Source organism: Sabethes cyaneus, chromosome 2 (genome assembly GCF_943734655.1).
Source record: "Sabethes cyaneus chromosome 2, idSabCyanKW18_F2, whole genome shotgun sequence".
In the NCBI taxonomy this organism is placed as follows: Eukaryota; Metazoa; Arthropoda; class Insecta; order Diptera; family Culicidae; genus Sabethes; species Sabethes cyaneus.
Genome location: NC_071354.1, coordinates 169,427,888 through 169,439,978, shown reverse-complemented (window position 1 = coordinate 169,439,978; position 12,091 = coordinate 169,427,888). Strand labels below are relative to the sequence as shown.

Below are 12,091 nucleotides of genomic sequence, written 5' to 3'. Positions count from 1 at the left end.
TTAGTTTCTCACTGATCGTCCATTTTATATTTTTTTCCTGCTTAAACTGTGAACTCTTCAATATTTTCTTCTTTGAATTGGATGAACAGTAAACAGTAAAATCAATTATCTTCTTTATTCATACGCGTCAAACGTACCTGTGAGTTCATTACCTTCAATAATAATTGATGAACCGAGTTTTATTTCGCTGGTAGACAACGTCCTGATCAAGCTACTCAGGTTAACAATAATCATTACCAATGTAATTCAAATGTATTACCTTGGGAATAAACATTGAAATCTCTTTAACCGCTACTTAAGAACCAGTTTTGCAAAATATCCGACTACTTTACAGCGCTTATAGCGCTGACAAAGTTTATACACAGCCGATTAGCGACAGAAAGAATTGGAGTAGTATTTTGGGTGCCAATTTACAGCAACGATGAATATATGAATTTATATGATAAGAATTTAAAGACATATTAGTATATTGAGAAAGTTGAATCAATACAGACCTCTCCACAATTATGTTCAAATTACGTGTCGAACCTAATTCAAAAGATGTTTTCCTAAGCAGTTTAAAGGTGGGTCTCAGAGTTGTTTGCGGTCTGAAATAAAAACTTGGTGGTTCAAAATCCCTCCGTTACCCTACGCAGTCAAAACCGCGCTGTAAAAAAATGCGAGAAATGCCAATAAACGGTTGATTTACTGCTAATGTTAATGCTTATTGGTTACCTGGGTATTCAAAGTATAGTTATCGCTATTCGACAATAGAAACAACATGTAAAAGGCTTGAATTCCTGTGCATATTGAACCAACGGTTGAATTTTGTTCCGAGGATGTGCGAAATTCAGATCTCAAATAATTTATTGCCACTGCACTGTGAAGCTATTTCAGCTTTCGAGGTGTCTGCACAGATATAAATTCAATTCGTCCGTTTTTGCTTTTCTGAAGTGCTTGATTACCAGGTGTGCGACGGTTCTTGTATTGATTCGTGTTTGTTCGACTACCATTCAGTGATTATGCGATGCCTACAGCCTGCGTTCAGCTCGATTGCCGGTAATTCGGTGTGGAATTGAAATTAAAATTATACGACGTGTTAAAGGCGAGAAATCGAACGAAAGGTGTTGCTGCAGGTCGTAAATATACTTTACTTTCTGGCGGAAAAATAGATTTTCAACTAGCTCTACGATAAGTAAAGTACTTCTGCATAATTATCTTTGATCAAGTATCATGGACGGCATGCACGAAAGTAGAGTGATAATCGTATAGGCGTGCATTCAGTAACTATAGGTACTAAACTACTGGTATTTGATAAACAGTGCATGCGTTGCAAAAGCGATGAAGAAACTATAAAAGGCATTCCATCGACGTGCTAAAGACTACAAATGAGCTTATTGATGGTAAAAAAATGATTTTCAAGACGGAAAATAGGCAAATGGAAATAGTTTTCTAACAAGCCAAAAAAGTTTACAGACTAGAGTTTTTTTTTAAATCAGTCGAATTAAGGCTACTTGCCCATGCATAAATATATTACAACTTCAATGCGTTATTTATGAAAATCTGTGACGCCCGAAGTCGATGCAAGGAATGTTGATTAGGTTAGTTTGTTTAGTTTTTTCATAATATCGTATAATGATTGTAAGAGACAACGAATTTGATATGGTTATTTTTTTTCACGCACGCAATGTTTGTATGGCTCATTCTAGGAAGAAACTTAAAATTTCGTAATCGATTGTTCGTTTCTCGGCCATTGTCGTAACAGCTAAGATCGCTGTGAGGCAGCAGTTGTTCATCATTTTGCTGAACAGAAGCGAACAGTAACCGATGCAGAAGATTTTATTGTCCTAAAGATAAAAGTTCACACCTGTAGTAATAATCTCGATCGTAATCGACCGCAGTCCAGTTCAACCTCTTTGTTTTCAACTCCATATAACAGATTTATAGGGTAATAGCCCGAGATCGGAATTGTTTTGCTCCTTTTCACAGTATTTTAATGTCAACCGTATTTTAATGGTAAATATCAAACAAAAAAAATGGGAAAATATAAAACAAACATTCATCTACCCGGTTTTCTATCAAATTGTGACATTTGATGGCGTTGAGCTGGATGATTGTTTTTCTCTACCTCGACTGTGGGCTGCTCCAAAATCCTTCATATAATAGGGAGCGATATTCAGTGAGTAGTTATCCCGTACCCGTGGTTCACCACAAGATAAATTAAGTATCTTTTTGCTTTTCTTCTTGCTACAAACATTAAAAGAAAATTGCTACTCATAAAAGGCCTTTTTAATGGTTAATAAGAGCAGGGCGGTGTTTTTGGTGCTTTAACAAAGGCAATCATGTCCAGCGCTTCAGGGATAACGACATTGATCATGGTCAATATTGCTTCACTACCGATTACTGCAAAACTGCATTGTGACTAGCTAGTTGGTCGGTCGATTATGTAACAACAATTTGGAACGTGTGAAAGAGACAACCTCATTTAGTTTGGCGCAAGTCCAAGCAATGTATTTATATCCGTTTTTAGCAAAGTTTTAGCTAACAGTTTATCATTAATCATTCGGCAGTTCTAAAAATGGGCACATTTTTTTTATAAAAGCCGTTGCCGTTTCGTTCCGTACGAACCTTTGCCGACACGTACAGCAGATTGCATAAGGTTAGTCATAACACTAAAATTAAGATAATACGAGAAACAATGCTTGTGTGGCAATATTAGCTGGCTAAACTGCTAGCTGCTGTTTTTTACACACAATTATATGTGATAATAGTTTCCGTGCTATTTCCTGAAATTGTAAACAATTAAAAATGAAACAACGGTTTAAGGTAGTATAAACATTTGCCTGTCCATTATTGGAAAAAAGTTGCCACACGTTAATTTTCCACACTACAAGTGCAAAATATATTACCGTGCCGCTCAGCAACATGATTTCAATGTTTTCCTAGCGTAAATTATATCTCGGGTGGAGTTGTTTTATGAGTATTAAAATTGTTGGGTTGAATCATAGAAAACAATTCGAAATGAAAATATGCCTTTGTTCTATTTACTGTGACGCCATTCTGCTCACGTTAATGTGACTGAATTGTAGATATGTTTTAAACACAAAGTCGTTATTTCTTTAACGGGAAAGCCGTCTTATGATGGACATCGCTTTGGGAGTTTCAAAGCCACTTACTAATTTTTCAGTCGACAGTGCGAAGGGTTGGTGCAGAATTAGTTTTGAACTAATTTTCCACCGATATAACAACATTTTGACGACGAATTTTAAAATTTTTAACATTCAAGTCGCAAAGATCTAGAAATTTGCGTTAAAAATATTTGCGTGAATTTTTGTTTTGTTTTGTTTGTTTATTCTAGGAATAAAAATTGAATAAAATACTCAACATCCATTTTTTCTGAAAATCCTTCATGAGTTTTATTTGAGACTATTTCTCACCTTCAGCTGACGTTCATAAGAGTTTTGCATAAAGACTAAACTTATATGGATGCAGGAAAACTAATTTATTAGCTTGACTCCATTATTTTTACAATGTTGCCCATTAATTAGAGGATTGAAAAAGAGTATTATCCAGAATCATCCAGAAGACAACTCCGTTTCAGTTACGTACGTCTCAATTAGCCTTTGTGCAGCAAACAACTTTTCAATTTAAGGGGCCATTAACGACTAAAAATTTTGAAAAAAATCACTTATTTTTTATTTTACATCTAGATTCTACAGACATTTCCGCTTGTTTTGATACTAAATTTGCAGTGATCCAATCTCCGGAAGTGAAAGAAAAACCATCATACAGATTATTGCAGTTCGGTGCCGAACAAAGTCGACGTAATAAAACGGCGCTTTGAAAAAACACTTTCCAAAACTGACGTACCTTTTTCTCGGGAAACTCTCGGAAAGCAACGTATTGGAACAAACCTTTTTATTTTGTTTTGTTTGTAGAAGTTTGGAGAAGACTTATGTAAACTGTGCAAAACACTGCTAAACAGAAAAAGCAGACAAAATTTTATTTTTTCAACCATCTTTGTTCTCAGGCTGTATTTCGATTACAAAGCTCAAAAGTTTCAAAGGTCTTTTTCACACTTCTACGAACAAAATAAAAAGAGGTTTGTTCCAATACGTTGATTAGTTTCCAGCCGACCGTTTCCGAACATAAAGTTTAAAGGAGCGGCGTTTTATTACGTCCAGTTTGTTCCGCGCCGCACTGTAATACTTATGTGTATGATCATCGAGTTTCATTTACTTCCCGTGGTCGGATCATTACAAAATTAGTAGCAAAATAAACGAAAAAGTCTATGGAATCAAAATCTGAAACAAAAACCCCGATTTAGTCCACCTGGTAGTGAAAGGAACCTTTGTTATGCCATCTTACTCGTTACTTGAGATTGAAATCGACACGTCTTCGGAACATAATTCAACTGTTTGTTAACGCTGTGTAGTTATTTCATATCCCTTTTACTGACAGTTAATAAATATAAAGAATAATAATAGGGGAGTGTCGTCGTGGTTGGGCCACGTTTTGGAGTCCACCCGTAACTTTCGTTTCAAAAGGAGTTTTGGAAATCTAAATACATCGTTGCAAAGGTCTAAGAATAAGGTAACTTTCAGGAAAGTTTTGAATTGATTGCTTGAAAAATACAAAAGTTATAGGCATTTACGTGAAGACAAAAAATGTTGTCATAGTCGGGCCATGTTGTGCAGGTTGGGCCACCGCAGAACATCTAAGACATATGTATTGAAATTCTATATAGAGACATGGAAAGAATGAATTCCGTGAACAGCGACTCATATAGGTACAAATACCCTATTTTTATTTGCATTTTTGCGAAATTTTGGCGATCTTGTAAAATCAATATTGCTACAATTGCCTTTTTCGAAGTGTACAACTACAATGAAAAAAATAACAAAAATCTAGGTTTTTATCGTATTTATTTTGCTTTATTTCATCACATTTTACGTGACTGACATTCTCTAGCGATTATTGCGCTTCTGCGCTTAACATTATGGTGGCCCAACCATGACTACTCAAGTGGCCCGACCTTTACAAATAGCGCTTTTCTAGTATTTTACCTTAGCCTTCCCAAATACCTTACTCAAGGGGATTTATCTATAGTCTTCGTGTGCAGCACAACACGCTTCATAGGTTTTCAAAATTTATTTCGTTAATTGCATTTCATGAATCATTTCTTGAAGAAAAGTTTATTGCGTCTGGAAAACTTTTTTTGTAAGATTTAGTACCTGACTTCACTACGGGTGTTTTGAATACACGATTGAAACTCGCAATATTGTGAAAAGTTAGCTTTCGCAGTAAGAAGTTTTACAATGGTTGTATCATAGATATCATGAGTTACTAAAACTGTAAAATCGTGATGGCCCGACCATAACAGTGGCCCGACGATAACGACAATACCCTACCTTTCATTTGGTATCAAAACCAGCAAAATCGGTTCAGTCGTTCAAAAGTTATGATATCAAAAAAAAAGTTTTGCGAAACGACGATTTTTGGACCCACCCTGTCTCAAAAAGGGGCAGCTCAGACGCCAAATGAGAAAATATGGATTTAAAGTTTTCTGAAAATGAATAAGTCCATTACAAATATTTCATCAAATTTTTGTTCTTCCGTTGTTGAGCCACCAAAAAAGGGGGGGGGGGGGGGGGGCGAAAAAAACAAAGAGATTTTTGAAATCGACCAAAAACATATGGGTTTTAAGCATTTTTATTTAAAGTTTAAACGTGAAAACCAAATCTATCGTTCCTTTTCATATATACGTTATTATTTTCCACGCAAAATAGACAAAAACGAAGGAAAATTTTTTTGGCCAATTTTCGGAAATTCCATTGTTTGAATTTTTCATTTCTGTTTCGTGCTAGAATCGTTATCTTAACTCGTATACTCATTTTTCGAGTATTTCAGGCTGTAGAGCCCACAGACAATTGATTTTTCAAAAAAAAATTAACTCATATCAAACAAATAATTTTTTTTGTCCCCCGATTTTTCAAACCAATTTCCAAGGGGCGCGAGTAACCGTGGGTTAAACCAAATTATTTTCTTCGTATAGTTGTCTGATTGCGAGAAACAGCAAGTGGAGAAAATGACAATTGAAATATTTCATCACTTTTCTTGTATATCAATGCAAATTGTAAAATTGCGAATTGTACACGCATATATGCATACACACATACATTGAATACAATCGACTCTGGATTGAAATATTTTTGTTTTGCACGTCTTAAAAAATATACAGTAGGATTTCTAATTTGGCAACAAATTCGTGTCGCCTATGTTGCCAAAATGGCGACCCTTTTTTGATGTGAAAAAATTGAATTTAAATGCGTTAGAAATTGACTAAATCAACGATTGCAACCTTTTTATTTTCATAAAATCCGCCAAGAGCTATCCGTGCGGAGTAAGTAAGTTTTTGGCGACTTGCTGTAAGACGTAGTCCTACGGTAATAAAAATATTATTGTTCGAAACATTCCGCAAACTTTTTTTCATGAAAACTCTTAGGTCAATATTTTTTCGTCATTTAAAGTATGTATGCGAAAACTGACTGAAGCATATTTTTGGAAGTAAAATAATTTGTGTTGCCAAAAACAGATACTTTTGTTGCCAAAATCGAACCATGCCAAATTCGAAATCCCACTGTATATTATAAAGTACTTTAGTGTTTAAGATTGAATAGCTTTCGAATGTATTATCAATAAGATGGTTCCGTTTCAGATCTGTCAACGGTAGTTTTCCAATAATAATAAATTGCAGCATGCTTTTCATTGAACTAATGCTTTTATGTTACAAAAATATGTTTTCAATACTTATTCTCACATTTCTATATGTAACTTTCAAACCAAAAGGCCAATCATCATAAAATTTGGAGCTGTTAGCTGTGAAAAGACTTCCTTTCATTTGCAATCAATTTTGATCATATCGATTGACCTATGGGAAAATGAGGACTCGTATTTTTCATATTTTTATACATAACTTTTGAACTAAAAGTCCAATCAATACGAAATTCAATAGCGATTTATGAGGGAACAGTGGGGAGGGGGCATAACTCCGACATACCTGGACGGTTATTCATCAAACTTGGCACACATGTTAATAAAAGGGGGTTAACAAAAGGGGGTTAATAAAAGCGGGTTAACAAAAGGGGGTCCCTTACCCTAAGGGGGGAGGTCCTAAAAGTAGAGGGGGTTGCGTTTTTCTTGCATTCAGACCGATTTCAGTTGTGCGAGTGACTTTCATAGAGCAAACCGATGCATAATTAACTACTTGACAGAAAGGGGAGCTGATTGGGAAGGAAACAACAGAGCGTGGGGAGGGAGATAGGATGAGGAACGTGAGTATGAATAACTTCGGAACGTCTGGACGGTCCTTCATCAAACGTCGTTTGTCAAGCACATATTTTTTTGACATAACGAATCAGCGCAGGGGATTGACTTGGTGGCTGGATTTCTGAAAAGAGGAATAGAGTGGCCATTAACAAGGGAGAAGTTCAAAAACGTAAAAAAGGCTTTGTCGATTTATACGGATTATAAAGAAGAAGACAGAATTACAAATGGCTGGGGGACAACAGAACGGGAACTGACAAAGGGAGTAAACTTTCACATGAAGAAAAAGGGTTTTGTTTCTTGCATTATGAGAATTTTCGTTACATTAACAGAATTATACACAGTGATTAAGAGACAAAGCGGTCCCTAGTAAGATGGGATAATCTGCTAGTCCTGGTATATTTATATACACTCATGTCACTTTTTACGCGAAAGATACGTTCCGAGTAAATCAAATCGCGTAAAAAAACTGCGTAAATTCCGAAATTCGCGTAAAAACCGCGTAAATTCCAAAAATCGCGTGAAAAACCGCGTAAATTCCGAAATTCGCGTAAATATAGTGGCGTAAAAAGCAACTTCAGTGTAATAGAAAAGCAAATAGAAAAATGTTCGATGTGTAATCCAATTTTCAGTCAAATTTAATTCTAATTGATACTTAGTAAAATCCCAAATACCACTTTTTTTTCTATTTCAAGTCCAATTTCAAGAGCAATTTCATATCCAATAAGGGTAAAATTCCATTTATTACACATCACCCAATTGTTGCTCTCTTAACGTCTATTATGTCTAACATATTTATGCCGAACGTCCATTATGCCTAACGTCCGTACGCCTATCGTTCGTATGCCTAATGGGGTACACTCGGTTTAAGAAATCACTCTTTACATTTAAGCTTTCAGGTCTTAATTTACTTCATATTGCTTTTTATCGGTTTCAAAATGCTCCATATGTATTCACAATATCTGATTTGCAAAATAGGTATATTTAGTCCTATTTTTTGCTCTAATGCGTATTGGTTAATAAATTGGGAACAAATAGGATTTGGCCATTTCCTTGGGTTGAAAAATTAATCAAATGGACAACACTTGAATTTTAACGGAAATGGGGAAAAAATCAAATATCATAATATATGGTTTCATAGCATAGAATATTGAAAAATTATCCTATAAAAAAATTTCAAGTCGAATTGGATGTTCAATATGCGTCCAATTTAAGGTCCAATCCCAGCTAGCACCAACTCGTATATCAATGTACGAAAACTATCGTAAATATCTCCTAACAAACTCAAAATCGTAACTAAAGCTGGATAAAGTGTGATCAAGTTGATTTTCTGTCGTTTATAATGATAATAACTGACATAAATACGATTTTCAGCACAAAATCGTAGAGTAGTACGGAGCGACTCGCGCTTAATCGAATATTAGCGTCTATAAATACTTATATAGTCTCAACGCTCAAAATTATTCGTAAATACGTGATTACGCCTCCAAAATAGTACGGATATGCCAATTTTGCTCATGAAATACGATTTATTTAGCATGTATATGTGTACGTAATACTAATTTTTACCTTTTTTATACATATGAAAATGCTAGCTGGGATTATATGTTTAATTCCAAACCTAATTTCAACCTTGAACCTTGGTCAAGAGAATTCATTGCACTTATCGAGGCAGCGCAACTCTTGTAATTTGCACTGGTGGAAGGCAGAAGATGTGGAAGAACCTGCGTATAAATCTTCAATTGTATTACTCTACTAGCTGAGTGGCCGATCTGAGTTTAACCTTGGAGAGAGAGAGATATGGTGAGAAAGAGAGAGAGATGGTGAGAAAGAGCGATGGAGAGGGAGATAGGAGGGAGTGGAATGACACAGAAGGCGTTTTATAAATTAAAAGCTGCCATACGTACGCATATGAGTAATTCTCGTTGAAACGGGCTACTGCTGACACGAGGTCATCAAATATTAGAACTTTTGCATTTAATTGATTGAAAATTGTTTAAAAAAGGATTAAAAAATTTGGATTTTTAGCAAACCTTGGTATAGATCTCAAGGTTCATGTGATATTTTCTAAATTAGCAATGAAACAACCAACAAATGGCACAGTTCTGGAACGGATGTAAAATTTTTTGGCGGCCATCTTAGACTTGGTTGCCATACTGAATTTTATCAAAAAATCGCCGTTTTCGTCGTGAGCCCCCCAACAGATTTTCATTTTAACGCCACCATTGGACATCCGAGAAAAAATACGGCAGAAAACATTCATAAAAATAGGTGTGCATTAGCATTAACTAAAATAACAACCACTTATCTGGTTTACAAAGTCAAGGTTTACAATTCTCATGTAATGTTAAATCTTGCTGCAGAAAGTTAATTGTTTAATCTAGTTAATTTCACTGCGTACCTAATTTGATGAATGTTTTTTGTAGCATTTTTTCTCGGCTTTCCAATGGTGGTCTAGAAATTAAAATCAGTTGAGGGGTCATGGCGTACATAACAATTTTTTGATAAAATTCAACATGGCGACCAATTCCAACTGCCATTTATTTTTCACTTGCTTTCCAACATTTAACTTAGAAGTGATAGCTTATTCGGCAACATAAGTCATTTAACACCAGAGTTCCACAAGGCATGCATATCGGTCCATTTATTTACCTGCTACAAGTGAATGCCACCTGCAACGTTCTGAAACGTTTCAAAAAATCTTACGGTGACGATTTTAAGCTCATAGAAAAAATTGTTACACATTTTTTCTAAAACCTCATCTCGATCGGGAATTATATTCTGGATTAGCAAATATTTTCAGGATGTTCATATCCCGAACGTACTACACTGTGCTTCAGTACATTTACTCCTCGCATATTCAGTCACTGCGTTACTATCAAAACAACTACTCAGCAGTTACATCAAAAAACACCTCCAACACTAAAATAAGCCACGATTCTGTTCAAAATAGTTTCAGTATCCAAGAGAGTTTTTCATATTTTTCTTATCTTATCTTATCTCACACTAACGCAGCCAATACTTGAAGGCATCCTGGAAAATGCCGATTGCTTAAATCGGTCATTTTTCTTGTCAACGGCCAGGCCAACTGCGCAGCATGTACCGCAGAGAGAATTCCAAAGAATTAAGTGGAATTAAAAATGATACTTAATTCCATTCAACTCATTGAAATCAAGGGGAAGGAAGAAAGCGTGGACCTCCCGTACCAAACGCTTCCCTTGAAGATATTGATTAATTTACAGATTACAAATTGTAGTCGTTGGGAGTATCTTTGCTAATAAAGGTTAAGTGATACTCCGGACCCTCGGGGATGAACTTATGGCATTAACCATAGTCTGGCTGCAATAGGCCAAGGTTATAGCGCCTTTTTTCGCTCTCTGAAAATTGAAAAATTCCGTCTACCTGGCATCATTTTAATTACTTAGTAAAAGAATAAAATTTAGAAATAATAAAATATATGAATGCAGGAAAATCAAATAGATAAACGAGTGAAGTTATGAAACGACCTCACCGGCATTTGTTTCTTCGTCCATTCCATTAAATCCCGCCACTGAACAGCATCTTCGATTAAACCTGAAACAGTCCAAAGTCCCATTCGAAAGCCAGGTTTTGGGTGCCTCCGGGGCAGAACCCCACAAACCGCAAAAGTCACTACCGTATGCACAAGCGTAAATTCGGACCGCTTCCAGTAACAGTTGCCTCCAGTAATTCCGTCTGCATCCAAACATGTAACTTGCTTGTCACTATCTTCAAGGCACATTCCAATTCTATATCTGCTGCCGCTGGCCGAAAAACTAATCTGTTTGACTATTTCCAACTTCCCAACTCGTACGGAACCGATAATTCGTTTTATTAAATATTGCTTCCCAAGAGAGTTTTTCATATTTTTTCCAGAAAACTGAGATTTTTACGTGACATATTAAAATTTTAGAAAGGTCTATTTAAAAAAAAGTATGTCTTAAAGAAATAAAGGCAATTGAAACCAAATTTCCGGTGTTTCTTGCAATCTGTTGACTGTTTAGTGAATTCGAATTATAGCCATATTTTGACAATTTTAACAATTTAAACGCTGCAAAGTCCTAATCATAACCCTTCAACTGATAACTCTATCCTTTTGCAAACATTTTGTGGTAATAACAGAATTTAGGCCATTACAAATATTTTAAAAAGTTTTTGTCCCTCCGGTGTTGGGCCACTGAACGGGGGGCAAAAAAAAACAAAGAGAATTTTTTTATCGAGCAAAAAAATGGATTTTAGGCATTTTTATTTTAAGTTTAAACGTGAAAGCCAAATCTATTCTTGCTTTTAATATATACGTTATTAATCTCCATGCAAAAATCTACGAAAAAAAAACGAAAGAAAATATTTTTGGCCGAATTTCGGAAATTCCGCTGTTTGAATTTCCATTTCTATTTCATGCTAGAAGCGTTAACTCAACTCGTACATTCATTTTTCAAGCTTTTCATGCTGTAGAGTCCACAGACAATTGATTTTATAAATAAAATTAAATTATATTATAAATTATTTTTTTGCCCCCCGATTTTTCAAGCCAATTTCCAAGGGGGGGTGACAAAAACTTTTAATATGATTTGCAATGGCCTTATTTGACGTTAAATATTTGAAACCTGTAAAACGATTCTGTTGCAAAGTTTTACATTTTACTTAACGATCAAAATCAGCAGACATTAACTATTCGTCGGATAGCCCTATTTCGGGAGCAGTTTTTTGGCACAAAACAAGGGTTCTATATTTAAAAATGTATTCACTGCATTCTTCTTGCCATTCT

At 35.3% G+C, this 12,091-nt stretch overlaps 1 protein-coding gene across 4 annotated transcripts in view; it reads left to right on the top strand.

Moving 5' to 3' along the window:
* Positions 1-12,091, top strand: part of LOC128738213 (myosin-G heavy chain) — a 366,951-nt gene that overhangs the window by 27,446 nt on the left and 327,414 nt on the right. The window lies entirely within an intron of this gene.